We start from the raw sequence: 19788 nt of genomic DNA on the forward strand, positions 1-19788 counted from the left end.
ATTTGGGAATTTTGGGTTCGGCATCAAATCTTTGATTTTTGTTAAAATTTCCAAACGTCGTTTACATGCGAAATTCACTATAAAAACATAAGATTTCGACCATTATTGACAAAACTGCTGAAAATCCTGCGAACATATAATCAAATAATCGCACGAATTTGCAATCAATTACAATCACAAAATTAATCACCCCTTTAATTCATTGCAAATTTATAAAATTTAATCCATGTTAACTATAATTGATTTATGGAATTAATTAGAGACTTGTGATACCATTGTTAGGTTATGAACAATATAAACAATATAATTCATGCGGAAAAACCATAAAGCCAGGAATCTAAATTAATTGTCACATTGTCAATTAGCATAATTTATGGTTCATAAAATGTGATGCGTGCCTTCTCTAGCTGCTCCCGAACTGAACAAGAACAACTCTTTAGAGCTCCAAGTATCGCCCCTCCGTAGGTAGTCCACATGTCTCGCCTAAAAACAACATTGGGCCACAAAACTGTTCGTCGCCCATACATCAAAAAGTGTCGCCTAAACTAAGGGCGGCAGTTAAAAAAGTGACACAAGAAGTGTCGCCCTCTAGCCGCCGCCCATAGTATGGTCGACACTTTTATTTTTTTACCGCACATAGTTTTGACTTTGGGCGTTATGTTAATAATTTGTGCAACACTTCTTCTATTTTGTCGCCAATTTTGAGCGTCAAATTATTGTAGTTCGTTGCCTATGCCACAAGATTTGCGTTACACTTTTTAATTATTTGTGGCCTAATATGTACTCATGTGATCAGAGGAAAAACCAGTTTCTTTGTAAGCTTGATTTGTTTGCAATTTCCATTTGATACCAAACACAAATATAAAAGCAAATACAAAGTAGGCACTAAAAGAAAATCTAGCATTAAATTCATATAGAAAAGGGTATCAACTTGTTTGAGTATTACATCAACTTGTTTCAACCTATACAATTAAATTTATAAAAAAAAAATCATAAAGAAGCGATATGATCACTAGAGGAAAATTCCTTATAAGTTGCTCATCAAAAGTTGCTCTTATCAAACAAGTGCAACCTTTAAGAAATAAAAATTAAAATAAATTAATTAATTAAAATCTCAAATCTTTCCTTCCTAAACACGCGCATCCTTTAATAGAACTAAGAAATTTTTTTGCCCATGAGCCAACATACCGTGTAAATTCTTTCCTTGTAAACTGTCACATCTCTCTCCTCCTTCTCAGGCCACCGGCGAAACCACCGGCGAGTAATACGCACTCACACGCTGACACACTCGCACCCTAATTTATTCGAAAGCCTTTCCTCTTCCAAGCAAACCCATGAGGAGTTAGTGAGCAACCCAGCCTACCCTCTCAGTCCTCCCATCTTCAATTCTCTAAACCTGCACCTTTCTTTCACGAAAGCCGGCCACCAAGGGTAAGAGGGCTTTGTAATCTCGGAATTCTGCCCGCGTTCACCACCGTACCATCCATCTTCCGATGGAGATCCACTTGGGTTCAACTATCACCAAATAACAATCGCGTTTCTCACCACCACCACCACCACCGTCCGTTTTCTTCGAATTTAAGTGAATTTATGCACTACGGAGGTATATCTCTATTCAATTTAGGATTCGGCTTATTCAATTTTTGTAAAATTGAATTAACTATTTTCCCCCAAATTTTAGGGTTTTGGCACATCAATCTCTGAGCAAATAATCCAGGTGCAGAGTCCAAAATTTGGTATTTCATGGACGAAAGGGAAGTTGAGTTTCAAATCTCGTAGAGTCAAAGGAGAACCGTTGCTGAAGAAGGATTATGGTGAAGAAGGTGGAGATTAATTACATTGACTTTTATCGCCGGCAGCTTTCCTCTTGGCGGTATGCATTCAATTTCTTTATTCTGTTTGTATCAGTTTGTTTATTCATTGTATACACTTGAAATCATTTAGCTTAATGGTTGTTGTAGAGGTAATAAAAAGATAGTTTAACTCATAATGACTGACAGTAAAAGCTACTGAGCAAGGAATGTATAATTAATTTCAATTTCTTGCAGCAATTTGGCTCAATGGGAAGTGGATCACTCATCTCTGAATTTGGGGATGACAACTTCGTTGTTGGTAGTTGGGAACTAAAGGAGGTACCGAGCCGTGACTGGAGCATGAAGCTTCAAACTCAAATCTTCTTCGCTTCAATTGACCAATGAAGTGAAAGGGCGGCTGGTGAGAGTGCCTGCACTGCTTTGGTTGCTGTTATTGTCGATTGCCTCGGATACCAGCAGTCATGGTGGATTTTCTGTCCCTCGCTGTGCTGCTGAGGACTGCTTCTCTCCCCTGGTAAATTCAGCTTCATTCTCGCTCAAGTATAAAGTATTAAAATTGGCTAAGACTGTTTTGTTCTAATTGATTTGAATTTGAATACTACGGAGTACATTACATTACACATTACAAGAAGAAACGACAGTTACATTGAATTCATTACTAACTTGATTAATTCATTGTTAATACTTGTCAAGTCTCATTATCTGTACCTTACTTATTTCTTTTTGATTTGCCAATTGCCGGTGATCTTAATTCTTTAATATACTAGCAAGATTAATGCACAAGCATTTGTTGCTTATCATCTGCCTCGTAAATGACCAATTTAAACTGCCTCCGGGCATATACAGAAAAGTAAAGAAAAGTTCGAAAGAACAACTTCTTATGATATCACAATTTCTAGTCTGTTTTGCGAATTTATGATGGTTTTCGGGTGTATTTGCCTTAAGCTGAAATAGGATGACAGGAAAAGTAATCGTGGTCCGTACTTGATTTCTGAATTAGTATAATGTATTGCATTATTTCCACTTGTTTACACCAGCATGTGCCTGATAGATTCTAGTTATAGTTCAGTTGTGGTCCTTTTTAGTGCTTCTTGTCTAAGCTTAAGTCAAATAGAATAAATTTGTTGTCAATGTTGTTTATTTGGCAATGGATTGTTAAAGTAAGGCATCACTGTGCCACTTAATCTCTTTAGGGGAATAATTGGTTGAGATAGATGCTTTTTAAATCATCCATTACCTATTAAATGGCGAATGACCTTGGAATTATTCCTTGATCTATACTAAATTACCAAGAAAAGCAATATTGACAAATCTAATTACTTTATTAATTTCAAAAGGCTGCTTTAAGTTAGTGATCCTAAGGTGCACTTCAGAAAATATCTATTCCCTCGCCATACCTTTTTTTTACTCCTTTTCTCTGTATATTAGGGGATGGCAAAGAGGTCCTTCTGATCTTAATTGGTTTGTATTTTTGCCGATAATAGTGGATTGAACATTCTTTTACCAGGACCAAACCCATTGTTAGACGGACTGATCCTAGCCTACACTGCCTACTTATTTTAGAGGTTACTTAAACTCGACCCATCTCCCATTTCTCTTGTTCCAACTCCGAGTTGTCTTCAATGTCTAATATGGATTATATATTTTATATAGTAAATAATTCCTGTCTTTCCATTTCCATTGATAATCGTCCTTTGTTATAAATTTGGTAAAAGTGGCATTGCATAGTGATCTGCTTAGGTGCCTAAGGACATTGTTCTGTACTATTGCCTTTTTTTATATTATTATTCACTTTGCATCTCTTTTTTTAATTAAATCACCATTTAATTTTTAATTTTTTCGTGCAATTTTTAATTTTGAATCTGCCTTCTCACATAATTCAAGATAATTAAACCTAGAAATCACCATATTGATTCCTGTTGGGCAACATTTGCGGAAGTTCAGAAAAGGGGAAAGGATTTTTGGGCGGAATTTGAACTTTACCTTGCTGATCTTCTTGTTGGTGTGGTTGTTAATGTGGCGTTAGTTGGCATGTTAGCACCATGTGTTCGTATTGGGAGACGATCTGCATCTACTGGTTTCCTGGGAGGCATTATTCGTGCTTGTAGTGAACTTCCCAGTAGGTTAGTTGAGCTTCCTGAGATCCTAGCATATAAGGCACTGCACTTATTCTAGGGGTCTAATTATTCTAATGAGATTTTTGCATAATTTACTAATGTGAAAAAAGTTAACATTTAAAGTGAGTCTGCTAGTCCTATACTCCTATGATTTTTTCTGCTGTATCGAGTTGGATGGAACAATATATTATATTGTAGAGTAGATGCTTACAAAAACTAATTGATTTAATTCATCTTGGCTTTGCAGCGTCTTTGAAGCTGAAAGACCAGGATGTAGATTTTCCGCGAAGCACCGAATGGCATCATATCTTTACACGGTATTGAGACTACTTATGTTAGAAAACTAATTACAGCTTTCTGTTTACCTGGATGATTCTCATGAATTGCATCAATTGTGACTTTTACAATAAAAGCCAAGTATCAGTTTGCTGGCCAGAAATTAAACAAGTTCATCCCAGAAGCCTTGGCACAATTTCACAAGGAAACTTAATTATTCACCCTATATGTCTGAAATAGTGCTAGAGCTGCAATTGTCATGTACTTCTGGGCTGTGCTCTTGCAGGGCTTATCATGAGGTTTTTATGAGAAGTTATTGTGCTATTATTGTAATTCCTTTTTGTGACCAGAAATGCAATATTTTTTGGGTCATATTAATAGAGGTTGTCTGTTCTTCGAAAGGGAATTACAGTGATAGTAGTAACAACACTAGTCTTTTCAGTATGTCTAGTACATGTCTGAAACTCTGTCTGTCTGAAATCAGTTGTCCGTCTTGCTCATATTTAAGGAACGGAAATCATATCAATAAACCTTGTTTTAGGAAACGTGACAACTTTTTATGTGATCACTGATCAATAATTCTCAATGAGTATTTCAGTAATATTGTTCTTTTGGCAAGGATATCAGTGTTAGTTGATACCATCAGATGATAAAAATTAAAAAAGGCTTTCTTATGCCTTTTACTTGACACATTCATGGTAGTTTTTGGAGCTTTAATTTCACTCAACTTCTGAATTTTATTTGCATAAATACACTGAATGCTTCTATTAAGATAGCTCCCTTTCTTTGGGAGGGGGGAATTTGAAATACATTACATGGAACTACTCAAAACTGTATACATTTCCACAAATCTTGTACAATCTTTCATTCTGTTTGGTAAACAGCAACAATTCACTTCCAGACAGAAGAATATGTTAAAACATAAACTTTCATTCATATCTTCTTCGCTTTTAGACTGACATCTTATCCATCAAACATACTTTCTCTTGTAAGAACACTTTTGTAGTTCGACATCATCGATTGGCAAGGGTTCTTCAGGAAACTGACATTCTGTCATATGATCTGCTCCTTGATCGGCCAACGCATCACAAGGATTAGGTGATACACCACTCGAAATCCCAGCAACATCAGTACAAACCCACTGAATTTTCTTTGGTTTAGCAGCCACTGATGTAGTCACATTTGATATACAAATTTCAGTGAAAGGATCACCTGAAATCCCTTCTAATCTAGCTGCCAGTTTTCTCATACTCAATTTGATGATGCAGTGGCTTTCTAGTAAAAAACTTGGTTCTACAAGCATAAATTCTAAGAGTTCTAGAACTCATATTGTATTTACCTGCGTGATTGAATCCTGGTGCAAGGTATCCTTGAATCAGCTTCTGATAAATGCTGGTTTAAGTCTAGTTTACTTGATCGTGTTGCATTAACACTTACTTTTACCATCTGTTTGTGGAACAGGAAACTCCATCAAGTAACATCAGCAGTTAAAACTAGGCGAATCAGCCTTATTGATCTTGTTGCAATGTGAAGAGATAAACAAGTTGATGCCGGAAGCGAGTTTGAAAGGGAACGAAAAGAACTGAAGAGTTCTTTGTCACACTTTGGGTAAGATTTACTACATTATGTTTTTCGTTACATGTTAGCTTAGATGTTTAGGGTCCAAGACTAATCATATAAATCATGAAAAACGTTTAGAATATGGAAATAGGTTCGTTTGTTGGTAGTTGGGTTCGAAAATGCCATTTTTGGCGTGAATGAACTTATCGACCCAAATGACCCATAGGCGTGCATAACGAACTTAAAATGAGTCTTATAAACATAAAACTAATCATATGAATCATGAAAAACGTTTAGAATATGGAAATAGGTTCGTTAGTTGGTAGTTGGGATCGAAAATGCCATTTTTGGCCATAAATGACCTATATCGACCCAAATGACCCTTAGGCGTGCATAAAGAACTTGAAATGAGTCTTATAAACATATAACTAATCATATGAATCATGAAAAACGTTTAGAATATGGAAATAGGTTCGTTAGTTGGTAGTTGGGATCGAAAATGCCATTTTTGGCCATAAATGACCTATATCGACCCAAATGACCCTTAGGCGTGCATAAAGAACTTGAAATGAGTCTTATAAACATATAACTAATCATATGAATCATGAAAAACGGTTAGAATGTGGAATGAGGTTCGTTTGTTGGTAGTTGGGATTGAAAATTTCATTTTTGGCCATAAATGACCAATAACGACCCAAAAGACCAATAGGCGTGCATAATGAACTTAAAATGAGTCTTATAAACATATAACTAATCATATGAATCATGAAAAAGGTTTAGAATGTGGATATAGGTTCGTTTGTTGGTAGTTGGGATCGAAAATGCCATTTTTGGCCATAAATGACCTATATCGACCCAAATGACCCTTAGGCTTGCATAACGAACTTGAAATGAGTTTCATAAACATATAACTAATCATATGAATCATGAAAAAGGGTTAGAATGTGGAAATAGGTTCGTTTTTTGGTAGTTGGGATCGAAAATGCCATTTTTGACCATAAATGACCTATATCGACCCAAATGACCCATAGGCGTGCATAACGAACATAAAATGAGTCTTATAAATATATAATTAATCATATGAATCATATATAATTAATCATATGAATCATGAAAAACGTTTAGAATATGGAAATAGGTTCGTTTGTTGGTAGTTGGGATCGAAAATGTCATTTTTGGCCAAATATGATCTATATCGAGCTAAGTGAGCCTTAGATGTGCATAAAGAACTTGAAATGAATCTTAGTACACTCAGAAAGTTGTTTTCACGACCAATATAATTTCTGTTTTCGCATATGAAACTTAATTTAATTTATTGGTTTGCATGTACGTTGTTCTTTTAAAGGTTTTCACAACTCCAAGGGAGGGGCCCTTTACCAAAGAGGAGTTGGATGAAGTTCGAGACAAGTGGGCTACTTACTTCAACGATTGTGAACTACCCTCAGTGTAATAAATAGAGCAGGCTTGTAGTTATCCGTGACTTTTACATTATTTTGTTATTTATCGATTTAATTAATTACATTTGAATTAATTCGGTAATATTATTGGAAATTTGAAATTTATATCATTTTTGAGGAATGTCAAGATGATGTTTGGTGAAACAGTATTCTATAAATTATAATGCAGAATTTTATATTGCAAAATATCAGTAATTATATTGCAGATTTTTTTTTATATAAAAAAAATAACTCAAAAGTTGCCCTTGTTTGCAACAAGAGCAACTTATGTGAAGCTTATAAGTTGCCCTTGTTTCAAACAAGAGCAACTTATGTGAAGCTTATAAGTTGCCCTTGTATGCAACAAGGGCAACTTATAAGTTTCACATAAGTTGCCCTTGTTGCAAACAAGGGCAACTTATAAGATTATAAGTTGCCCTTGTTAAGGGCAACCTTTGATAATTTCACAAAAGTGACCCCCCCATATGTTGCCCTTGTAATTGGCAACTTATAAGCCTATTTTAAGGGCAACTTATGATGTTTTTTCCTCTAGTGGATGGTCTTAACAAACTTTAACAGAAAAGGGGATTCCGACATAACAAAACTATGTGTTCTTTTGTTTTTAGGGACAAAACTACATGTTCTAAAAGAGTAGAATAGCTAGAGAAGTATCTAAACCCTCTCTTTTATCTAGCTACATCAAGTAAATGAGCATAAATATGGTTGATGAAGGTGATACAACTATATGTAGATGTTGTAACATGAGGAGTCTCCTACTTCAGCTATATATCAATGGGTTTTCGTGGAAACAATGCAAAAAAAAAAAAAAATGGAAAATAAGGAGTTTTATTACTAAAAATAGGATAATTACAACAGCACACCAACACAACAGCTCACCTCAAACTGGAAGGAAGGAACACACACCAACATGGTGGTTTCCCCCTCAACCACTACCTAAGCAAAACAGAATTCATTTCCTTAGTACACCTACATGCTACATGGAACAGAATTCTAGAAACAACAGCATTACAATTGTCAAGTTTATTGCTAAAGATTTTAGCATTCCTCTGGAGGCAAATATGGTAAACTGTTTCAGCAAAAGCTGCACACACAACCTTGTCTTCTGGTTTGCTGCTTCTACTCTTCTTTGTGATCCATTAAACCTCATCAGCAAACATACCAGTAGGTCTACCAACACCAATCTTGAGTTTCACAGTATTCCAGATATCAGCTGACACGGGACACTGGAAGAACAAATGATGCATATTCTCAGGCTCCTGCTAACACAAACTACAAATTGCATCCACATTGATATTCCATTGCATCAATTTGTCCTTAGTAGGTAATCTATTTTGCACTGTAAGCAATGGCAGGAAGATGCTCTTTGGACTAGCTGAGTTATTGCATATGAGTCTTCTCCATTCAACTTTTGGCCCATTCTGTTTCAGATGCTTATACATTTTCTGTATCTTATATTTCCCAGCTGAAATGAACTGAGTACAACCACCAGCAGCAGTAAACACTTCCCTTCCACTTCCACTCCAAATCTTCCTAAGGGACCAAAACAACAACAACAACAACAACAACAATACAAAATTAAGTTAACTTAAGTGAAAAATATACCTCCAGGTAAATCAGGATTACAGAATGTTGGCCAAGCTGGTCGGTTTCAAAAGGTAGGCTGATGCTTTTACTTGATAGTCCTGCATGCATATATTACAAAATGTAAGTGACACATCAACTTGAATTTACATAGTAAAGCTCAACATGTCTTCTACACTTCTCACCCATTCCCTGTCTAAAAGAGAAGGCAACATAAACATAAACCTTGTTCATACTTGAGTACAAAGCAACAAAGATATCCCATGGCATACTGTCCTTCAAAAAAGTTGTGATATGATGTCAACAAATTTCCAATTCTATAGTTCTGTTCTCCAAACAATGAACAACCCCACAAATCTTGACATTCCAAGTCAAATCTCCATTATTTTATTCAAAAACCAATGCTAGCTAAATCCATAAATAATCACTAACAAAAAGGTAAAACAAATAGTCATTCATTTCATTTGGACCTAAATTACCAATTGCAAAATATGTTAGCTTTTAATCAACTGGAAAAGTATTGATAAAGCAAAATTTGCAATCAATCCGTCTAACTTGAGAGCTCGAAACCATACAAGATACAAATAAATTTAAAACCATTTTAATTTTGGGGAAAAGTTTAAAGGATAATTTAGTTTATATATAGTAAGAACAAAAATCACCAGAAAAAGGTGGAGGGTCGAGAATTGGGTAGTACATAAGCAACTGATTTCTTTGACCTTCGGCAATCGAAAATAATGGATCTGTAAACCTTGTACCTTAATTCCAAAATAAGTTGAAACTGGAAACTATTGCAGGTTACCTGTATCGAAATTGGTTGAACAAAAGATTTGTGTATTATCCGACATTTTCTGCCATGGACGATGATCTTTTGATTCAGATCTGACAAAGAGGCGTTGTCTGCAGGCTGCAGCTCCGACGCCGACGAGAACGAGTTGAATCTTGAAAACCCAGAAAAAAGGAGATGTGAGAATTGAGTGAGAAGTCCTACAGTTAATTTCGGAAAGATGAAATTGAGTGAGGGTTTTGAGTTGGCGGAAAGAGGACACCCAAATTAAGTTGGAAAATTTGGTAATATTAATCCAACCTTTGGCCGATTTTCTTTTATTAAGCCCACCTACGACATATTTTTTAATAATCCCACCTTTACCACCCAACGATTTTTATTGGGCCCAACACGTCATAAACCTATTGTAGGCGGTAATATGTCCCTACGTGGAAATACTCTCTCTCGATATATTCCGTCATCATAATCAATTCATCACCATCTCGATGATTTTTCACAAGGTTATCGGTCACTTAAGCCCAATAAAAGTCGTTGGGTAGTAAAGGTGGGATTATTAAAAAATATGTCGTAGGTGGGATTAATAAAAGAAAACCGGCCAAAGGTTGGATTAATATTACCAAATTTTCCAATTAAGTTAGGTGGTGAGTTTGAGCTGATGAAGTCCCAATTTTCGGGAGGGAAACCCAAATACATTTTGACGGACTAAAATCATTGAAAAATAAAATTGGGTAATTTATTATTTTGCTTTAATTTGGGCCAACGAAATATCAAAAACTATCGCCCATTAGCACATGATCACTCTTGTGCGACATTTGTAATTTTCTGTCGGCCAAACAAGAATTTTGTGCCACAATAATATTTTGACGCCCTATTTGAAGCAAGTGCAACAAATTAGAATTCGTCGCCCCTAGAAAATCGGATGTGACGCCCAATAATCTTTTTCGTTCTCCATTGAACACAATCTATGTAAAGTATATGTCATATGGGTTGTATAAACTGTGAATGCTAATCACATATTTATAAGGTAGGAAATAGAGAATTAGAGTTCTACTAGGAAATAAATTACTAATCTTATGAGGATTATGATTCATTAGAATTATAGGATTAATTAAACACTTAGTGTTTGAATCTAATCCTAACTATCTAATTTTAGTAGAAGTAGGAAAACTATATCTAAGGTCCAAATTACTTGGCACCTAAGTAATCATACAAGATTGGTGCACAAGATGAACGCCACCAACGCAGCCACGAAGGCCCACGCTGGCGCGCGCACCTGGCCTGGCCCAAGCGAGCATCGATGCTGGCCTTCGGCCCGCTGATGTGCTGCTTCGTGCCTTGCCGGTCGTTGTTAGCCCAATGCTTGTTGCTGGCCCATCGCACAATGCCAGCGCACAGTTGGGCGCACGGTCCAGCGCCCAGCTGGGCCTTTGTGCTTGGCGTTGGCGCTGGGCCTCGTGCCTAGCGCTGTGCGTTCGGCCCTTGCTCGTCGAGTGATGGTTCGGCTCCCTTGTCGGCTTGTCACTCGTCGTGCTCCCGATTCATTTTCCGATTCCGGAATTTATTTCCGTTTCGAACAATATTTACGTTTCCGTTGATATTTCCGATTCTCGAAATAATTTCCTATTCCGACAATATTTTGGATTCTGATAATATTTCCGTTTCCGGCAATATTTCCGATTCCGGCAATATTTCTATTTCCGATAATATTTTCCGTTACAAACCATGTTTCCGTTTCCGGCAACATCTACGACTTGGATAATATTTATATTTCCGTCATGAACCATAATTCCGTTTCCGGCTGAAGGAAATAATGCCCTTGGTCCAAGTATGCATTCAATGCTAAGTCTAGTAAATGCGGTTCAGTATTAATTAATTATGCAAGTTAACAATTCAGTGAGATCAAGTGAGCTGAATGCCTAGCTAGAGGTCGCTTCAGTTCAAGTGGAATTAATAATATTAATCCACAACTTACTCTTGACTGAACCCGTAGGGTCACACAAATAGTACGTGAACGGATCAAGTATTTAAGTGAATTAAATACTCCATTTATGGATATTCGAAATCGACGGATCTCGGTTCCAATGGGAGCTAAAATCGTCAAAAGGCAAATTATGAATACTCCGGAAACGAAGATATTGCCAGAAACGGAAATATGGATCGTAACGGAAATATAAATATTATCCAAGTCGTAGATGTTGCCGGAAACGGAAACATGGTACGTATCGGAAAATATTATTGGAAATGGAAATATTGCCGGAATCGGAAATATTGCCGGAAACGGAAATATTGCCGGAATCAGAAATATTGCCGGAAACGGAAATATTGCCGGAATCGGAAATAAATTCCGGAATCGAAAATATTAAATATTTGTTCGAAACGGAAATAAATTCCGGAATCGGAAATATTAAATATTGTTCGAATCGGAAATGAATTCCGGAATCGGAAAAGGAATCGGAAACGCGACGTACGAAATAATCATCGGACGACCTTGCTAGACGCAATGCACATCACAAAGCTAGGCCCGCACCTAGCGAAGTCCGCGCAAGCGAGCAGCAGCAGCAGCAAAGCCCAACCAAGCAAGCAGGCCTAGCCGAGCACGGAGCAAGGCCAAGCCCAACGAGCAAGGCTAGGCAGGCTGGCAGCAGCGCCAAAGCAATGGGCCGCGTGACTGCCAGCGCTGCTAGGCCGAGCCACGCGCACAGCGCACCCCTTCGTGGGTTGCGTGTGTGTGTGTGTTCGTGCAACGTTACGAATCCTTAGACGCCTAGGATTGTCCGATTAATTGTTTAACTAAATCCACTAGAGTTAGTTGTTTGATTAAACACTAAAATTAAAGAATTAATTTAAGTAGAATTCTAATCGAATTAGTAAATTGAATCCTAGTGGAAATCTAAGTCCGATATTTCTTCCCTTTAAATAGGTGATACATAATCACAATTTATAATACATCAATCACAAGTATTCATATAGTTTAAGATTAAACTAACTTAATAATTTGCCAATATAATTAAGTTTCGAATAACATAAAACCTTAGACTATATATATTCTAGTCAATTGAATCTAAGGCGGATCCGAACGTGCTGTGGACTATCTACGGAGGGACGACACTTGGAGTCCTAAACTTGTTCTTGTTCGGTTGGGGAGCAGCTAGGGAAGGCACGCGTCACATGTATGTATCCTAAATTATGCTAATTGACTATGTGGCAATTAATTTGGATTCCTGGCTTTATGGTTTTTACGCATGAAATATATGTTTTATATTTGTCATAACCTAACAGTGGTATCACGAGCCTCTAATTAATTCCATAATCAATTATAGTTAACATGGTTAAATTTTATAAATTTGAATTAAAGGGGTGATTAATTTCGTTGTATGTAATTAATTGCAAATTCGTGCGATTATTTGATTATATGTGCGCAGGATTTTCGGCAGTTTAGTCAATTATGGTCGGAATCGTATAATTTTATGGTGAATTTCGCATGTAAACGACGTTTTAAAATTTGGACTAAAATCAAAGATTTGATGCCGAACCCAGAATTCCCAAATTCGAAGCCTAACTATGACTTTTCGGAGGTTTTAGTTTTTCGAATGCAAAATTTATAATTTTTATAATGTTAAATTAAATATTTGAGAATCTGGTATGTAAATCTTGAATCTATGATTAACCTACTGTATTTGTTTAACAATTACAATGCCTAAACTTGTTAATTATACAACCTAATTTGTAATTGTAATTAATTTGTTGAAATTCGAATAATTTAGAACTTGATTTGATTTTCAGAATTAATTAGAAATTTAATTAGGATCCTATGATTAAAAACCACCATAAAATTTGTTGAAATTTAAAAGTTTTAAAATTTTATGCCCTAGATTTGAATCCATGAAAATAAATATAATCGGAAATTAATTTGAATAATAAATTTTCGATTTTTCGCCTAAATTTATGAAATTAATATGAGCTATTAATTTGTCAATAAATTTAAATTATAAAAGTTTTAATTTTTATGAAAATTCGTTCACGAATCTTGCACGCACGAAGCAATGAAAGCTAAGTGTTACCCTTAAGGGGTGTTGTATAGTGCGGGCATGCGACGACATGCGGTGCGATGCAGCAAGCAAGGCATGGCACATGCGCGCGGGGGGCAGCCCTGTTGTGCATTGTGTGCTATGTGCACGTAGGCGATAGGCGAGAGCAAGGCAGCGACGATCTACAAGGTCGCACGCGGACAGTGAGTGTTGGCTCGCCTAGCGAGCATTGCCCCGCCCCTGCCACAGCGAGGGAGCTGCTGCGCGTAGGCGTGGCTTGCTCGGCTTGCTGCGTCTAAGTGTGGCTGCTCGTGCTTGCGGTACGACAATTGCGAGTAGCAGCCCATGGGCGATGCTGCTCGAGGCCTCGACGAGGCATGGGCGCAAGCCTATGGCCTTATCTTGGCCCGATTGGTTCGTTTTAATTTTAATTTTTCGGTTGAAAACGATTTTAATTAAATTTAAATTCGTAATTTAATTTTTTCTCGGAATTTAATTTTGAATAATTTAATTATTATAAATTTATTTATACTAATTATTTTACTAAAATTAAAACCTTGATAAAATTTTAATTAATTAATTTAATTAACTGAAAATAAAATAAAGGATTTAAATAATATTTTATATGAGCTTTAAATTTTAATTAAATTTGTAAGTTTCCGGTTAGACTAGGAAATACAATTTTATGTTTCAAATTCGTAAAGTATGTAAATTTCTTGGTTTTAGTGGGAGCCTTTAGTCATAAACTCTTGATTAGGTCTACATTTCTTTAAGGTTAAAACAACTCGAATAAAATTAATAAGGATTGAATAATTTGTAGATTATTGGAAGCCTTGATTAATTGCTGCAAATATTTATGTGATGCATAATATGTTCTACTATCTTGCTATTTGGGCCATTCATTGATAAATGAATGGGTGAGTGGTATATTGTAAATGTACTGTTTTGCAGGTTATGGACAGTGACTAGTATGGCCCAAATAGGATAGAAAATATGGTCTGCGTACCATTAATTTGAATGTAAAATTGGTCTAATGCACCAAAGTTTTTAATTTTAAATATGGTATGCGTACCATCAAATAGTTGTAATTAGTTTCAATTATAGCGTTTCCTATTTGAAGAAAATGGCGCCTCCCATGGTGAAATTCAAGACGGAGTTTCCAATACATTTTCAAGACGGGGTTTGAAGTTGAAGTTTCAAGATGAAGTCGGGCCATACTAGATCACATTTATAGCTTATGCATGCTTTAAGTTATTTATTGCTTTAAATATGTCTTAATTATGCATGAGATTGTGGCTTGATTATGTTGCATGATTAAGGATTTTAGTTCACTTAAAATCTAACCAACATAGTAAGAGCCTTAAGTTCCAAACTTTAAAAATTGAGTTAAAAGGTGTCATGCAAAATAACACTTACTTGGATAACCTTTACATCAATCTTAGTAATAGTTTTCCGCCATAGCGAGATGTTACTTATTGATCCTAAAGGGGTAAGGTATACAAATAATTGTGAGTACATGTTAGTTTTGGTGAAACTCAACGATATAAGTAAGGAGTCCTCTTATGTCGTGGCAAAACAGATAGGTTTACCTAATAAGACCTTAGACGTACCTATCAACCAAGAATAGTTTCTAGACTATTAGCAAAGGATTTGCTTACCTAAAATATTTTAGAATTGAGTCTAAATACATAATGTGTTTAATTCTTCAATGATTTAAGGATCTTGGAATCATTTTATTCACACCTGCCGGAACACATTACTTGAATAAAATGCTTAATAAATATTGAATTATGCATGCATGATAGAATTTAAGTTTATTAAGAGAAACTGTGAATGGTTATTTATTTGTTTATTCTTTTCAATTGTAGTTTTAACTATGGCAAACAACAATTCATTCAACATCCGATCAATTTTCGAAAAGGAGAAGTTGAGCGGGGAAAACTTCCTTGACTGGCAAAGGAACTTGCAAATAGTTCTTATGCAGGAAGAAAAGGATCATGTCCTGGAAGAGGCAATGCCCGAAGCCGCAGGCGACGGGGTCACTCAGGCAGCCCTCAATCAGTGGATCGATGCCAACAAGGATGTAAAATGTCTAATGATTGCAACCATGAGTGCAGATCTACAGAAAACGTTCATCAACTCAGATGCTTTCACGATCATCAGTGAGTTAAAGAACATGTTCCAAGATCTGGCTCGAGTCGAAAGATTTGAGGCTCATAGGCAAATTCTTGAGACCAAGCTTAAGAAAGGCGAGCCCGAAAGTCCACATGTTCTCAAAATGATTGGAATCATTGAGAATATGAGTCGGCTGGATCATCAATTCTCTCAGGAAATTGCTGTAGACACCATCCTCCATTCTCTTCTAAGTGGGTATGATCAGTTCAAGCTGAACTACAGTATGAATAGTCTGGACAAAACGCTCACTGAGCTTCACGATATGCTGAAGACCGCTTAAAAGACGCTCAAAGGTGATAAGCAAGATGTGCTTATGGTGCATGGGGGCAAGTTCAAGAAATCTGGTAAGAAGAGGAATTCTAAGAAAGATGGCAAGAAGGCCAGCCTAACTAAGCAAGCTTGCGGCACCAAGTCTAAGAAAAAGAAGGTGAGCCAACCCGCTTCTGAATCTGAATGCTTCTACTGCAAGAAGAAGGGGCATTGGAAGAGAGATTGCTTGAAGCCTAAGGAAGACCAGAAGAACGGAACGGTCGTTCCATCTTCAGGTATTTTCTTTATAGACTGTATACTTGCGAATTCAATTCTTGAGTATTAGATACAGGTTGTGTCTCACACTTACGTTCCAATTCACAGGGACTAAGAAGAAGTAAAAGACTAAGCAAGGGAAAAGTCGACCTAGGAGTGGGAAATGGAGCATGGATTGTTGCATTAGCTGTAGGAACTTATTATTTGTCGTTGCCCTCTCGGCTAGATTTGGAACTGGAAGAATGTTTCCATGTTCCAAGTCTTACTAAAAACATCATTTCTGTTTCTTGCTTGGATGCTGAGGGATTTTCCTTTTTAATAAAAGACAATAGTTGCTCGTTTTATTTTCAAGAGATGTTTTATGGATCTTCTAGATTAGTCAATGGACTTTATTTATTAGATCACCACAAACAAGTTTATAACATTAATACCAAAAGGGCCAAAAAGAATGATTCAGATCTCACCTATCTGTGGCATTGTCGATTAGGCCATATTAACATGAAGCGCATAGAAAGACTTCAAAAGGAAGGAATTCTAGAACCATTTGACTTAGAGGATTATGGTAAGTGCGAATCATGTTTACTTGGCAAAATGACAAAGCAACCTTTCTCAAAAGTTGGAGAAAGAGCAACTGAACTATTGGGTTTAATCTATACAGATGTATGTGGACCAATGAGTACAAATGCTAGAGGTGGTTTCAGCTACATTATCACTTTCACTGATGACTTCAGTAGATATGGTTATGTCTACCTAATGAAGCATCAGTCTGAATCCTTTAAAAAATTCAAGGAATTTCAGAGTGAAGTAGAGAATCAATGAGGCAAGAAGATTAAGGCACTGCGGTCTGATAGAGGCGGTGAATATCTGAGTTATGAATTTGATGACCATCTGAAAGAATGTGGAATTCTATCAGAATTGACTCCTCCCGAAACACCTCAATGGAACGGTGTGTCAGAATGGAGGAATAGAACCTTGCTAGACATGGTTAGATCAATGATAGGTCAGGCCGGACTTCCAATAGAATTTTGGGGATATGCACTAAACACAACTGCACTCACACTAAATAGAGCTCCGTCTAAAGCTGTCGAAAAGACTCCATATGAGTTATGGTTTGGAAAGCCTCCAAATGTTTCTTTTATTAAGATTTGGGGTTGTGAAGTATACGTCAAACGATTAATTTCAGATAAACTTCAACCAAAATCTGACAAATGTATCCTTGTGGGTTATCTAAAGGAAACAAAGGGGTATTACTTCTACAATACATCTGAGAACAAGGTGTTTGTTGCTCGAGATGATATCTTTTTGGAAAGAGATCACATTTCCAAAATGACAAGTGGGAGAAAAGTAGACCTCAAAGAAATTCGAGTCGAACAACAAACTCTAGAGAATGCTCAAGATGACATTCAGGTTGAAACTCAGAGATCTTTAGAAGTATCTGGTGAGAATCAGGAACCATCTAGAAATGTAACCCCGCGTAGATCGCAGAGATATAGGTCTCAACCGGAAAGGTACTTAGGTATTTTGACGAATGAGAGCTATGAAGTTCTGTTGCTGGAAAGCGATGAACCTGCGACTTACAAACAAGCTATGACGAGCCCTAGCTCCAAGCAATGGTAAGAAGCCATGCAATCTGAATTAGACTCCATGTTTGAAAACCAGGTTTGGGATTTGGTCGATTTACCAGATGGCTACCAAGCCATAGGAAGCAAATGGGTTTTCAAACTGAAAAAGGACAAGGATGGGAAACTAGAAGTTTTCAAAGCTAGATTGGTTGCAAAAGGTTACAGGCAAGTCCACGGTGTGGATTACGGTGAAACCTTTTCACCAGTTGCAATGCTAAAGTCTATTCGGATAATGTTAGCAATCGCTGCATATTACGATTACGAAATATGGCAGATGGATGTCAAAACCGCTTTCTTAAACGGCGTTTTAACAGAAACTGTGTTTATGACACATCCTAAGGGTTTTGAGGATCCAAAGAATGTTAAAAAGGTATGCAAGCTTAAGAAATCCATTTATGGATTGAAGCAAGCATCAAGGAGTTGGAATATACGTTTTGATGAAGTAGTCACTGACTTTGGCTTCATCAAGAACGCAAACGAATCTTGTGTATACAAGAAGGTCCGTGGGAGAAAAATTGCTTTTCTAGTATTATATGTCTATGACATATTACTTATCGGAAATGACATTCCTATGTTGAACTCTGTCAAGATTTGGCTTGGGAAATGTTTTTCGATGAAGGATCTAGGAGAAGAACAGTACATACTGGGCATCAAGATTTACAGAGATAGATGAAAATAGGTGATTGGACTTAGTTAAAGAACTTATATCAAAAAGGTGCTTGAAAGATTCAATATGGCAGACTCCAAGCGAGACTACCTACCCATGTTTCATGGAATGACTCTAAGCAAGACTCAGAGCCCAAAAACAATGGATGAGCGTAGACGAATGAATGGGATTCCATATGCATCATTGATTGGTTCAATAATGTATGCAATGATATGTACACGCCCGGATGTTGCGTACGCACTTAGTGCTACGAGCAGATACCAGTCAAACCCAGGAGAGGCACATTGGATTGCTGCCAAGAATATTCTGAAGTACTTGAAAAGGCACAAAGACGATTTCCTGGTCTATAGTGGAGATGATGAATTAATTTTTAAAGGCTATACGGACGCAAGTTTCCAAACCGACAAGGATGATTTCAGATCACAGTCTTGGTTTGTCTTCTGCCTCAACGGAGGTGCAGTAAGCTGGAAAAGTGCTAAACAGAGTACCATTGCGGATTATACAAATGAAGCGGAGTACATTGCTGCACATGAAGTGATAGGGTGTTTTTTTCGTCGTTGATCAACACCTCACCAAACCAAATTTATAAAACCGCTAGACTAACCGACTATATGAACTATAGCGGCAAGTATAGGGATCGTCCCATAGAAACAGTGGTTATCGAGTTTAGATGTCAAGCTAGTTCGAACAAGAATTTGGTTTGAATTATCGCTAAGAAACTAAAACTAACAATTATGCGAAGTTGAATCAAGAAAAGGAAACGTTAGGGAGTCGGGGATAGGCTAGGGAAATCGGGGGAAATGAACTAAACTATCTAGCAATGATGATCATGCAACGACTTGGAAAATAGGCAAATAGCATCAAATGACGTGCTCGCCACCTCTCGGATGGAGCACGCGAAGCAACCTAGCCTAAGGAAGAGCTTTCGCCTAATCCTAGACTAAATTAACTTGCATATAATAGGCACAACTACTTGCTTACACAAGATAGGCTCACAATCTCTTGCCAAACCTAACCTATGCTTCCAATTGAATCTAATCGAATAGCATTTGCAACTACCACTCAATTAAGCATGGATATCCTATCACCAAATCATATTTAATCACATTAATCAATCAACAATCAATCATCAATTTCCCCTAATGAAGCCCCTAGATTTTCCCCTTTCCCTAACCTAAT

At 36.9% G+C, this 19788-nt stretch overlaps 2 long non-coding RNA genes across 3 annotated transcripts; one reads left to right on the forward strand and one right to left on the reverse strand.

The window, feature by feature from the left end:
• The first annotated feature begins 1135 nt into the window (after window positions 1–1135).
• Window positions 1136–7410, forward strand: LOC110789147 (uncharacterized). 2 transcript variants are annotated; one of them, XR_008927635.1, is made up of 7 exons: window positions 1136–1603; window positions 1682–1873; window positions 2049–2328; window positions 3841–3937; window positions 4179–4248; window positions 5669–5815; window positions 7113–7410. It is a non-coding gene; the product is annotated as an uncharacterized lncRNA (long non-coding RNA). The 2 variants fall into 2 exon arrangements; XR_002533534.2 differs by lacking the exon at window positions 3841–3937 and having other exon boundaries at window positions 1139–1603.
• Window positions 7411–8033: 623 nt separating this feature from the next.
• On the reverse strand, window positions 8034–9960 carry LOC110789146 (uncharacterized). The gene is made up of 2 exons (XR_008927636.1): window positions 9608–9960; window positions 8034–8906 (listed from the first exon to the last, which is right to left on the reverse strand). It is a non-coding gene; the product is annotated as an uncharacterized lncRNA (long non-coding RNA).
• Window positions 9961–19788: the final 9828 nt, after the last annotated feature.

Source organism: Spinacia oleracea, chromosome 2 (genome assembly GCF_020520425.1).
Source record: "Spinacia oleracea cultivar Varoflay chromosome 2, BTI_SOV_V1, whole genome shotgun sequence".
NCBI classification, from domain to species: domain Eukaryota; kingdom Viridiplantae; phylum Streptophyta; class Magnoliopsida; order Caryophyllales; family Amaranthaceae; genus Spinacia; species Spinacia oleracea.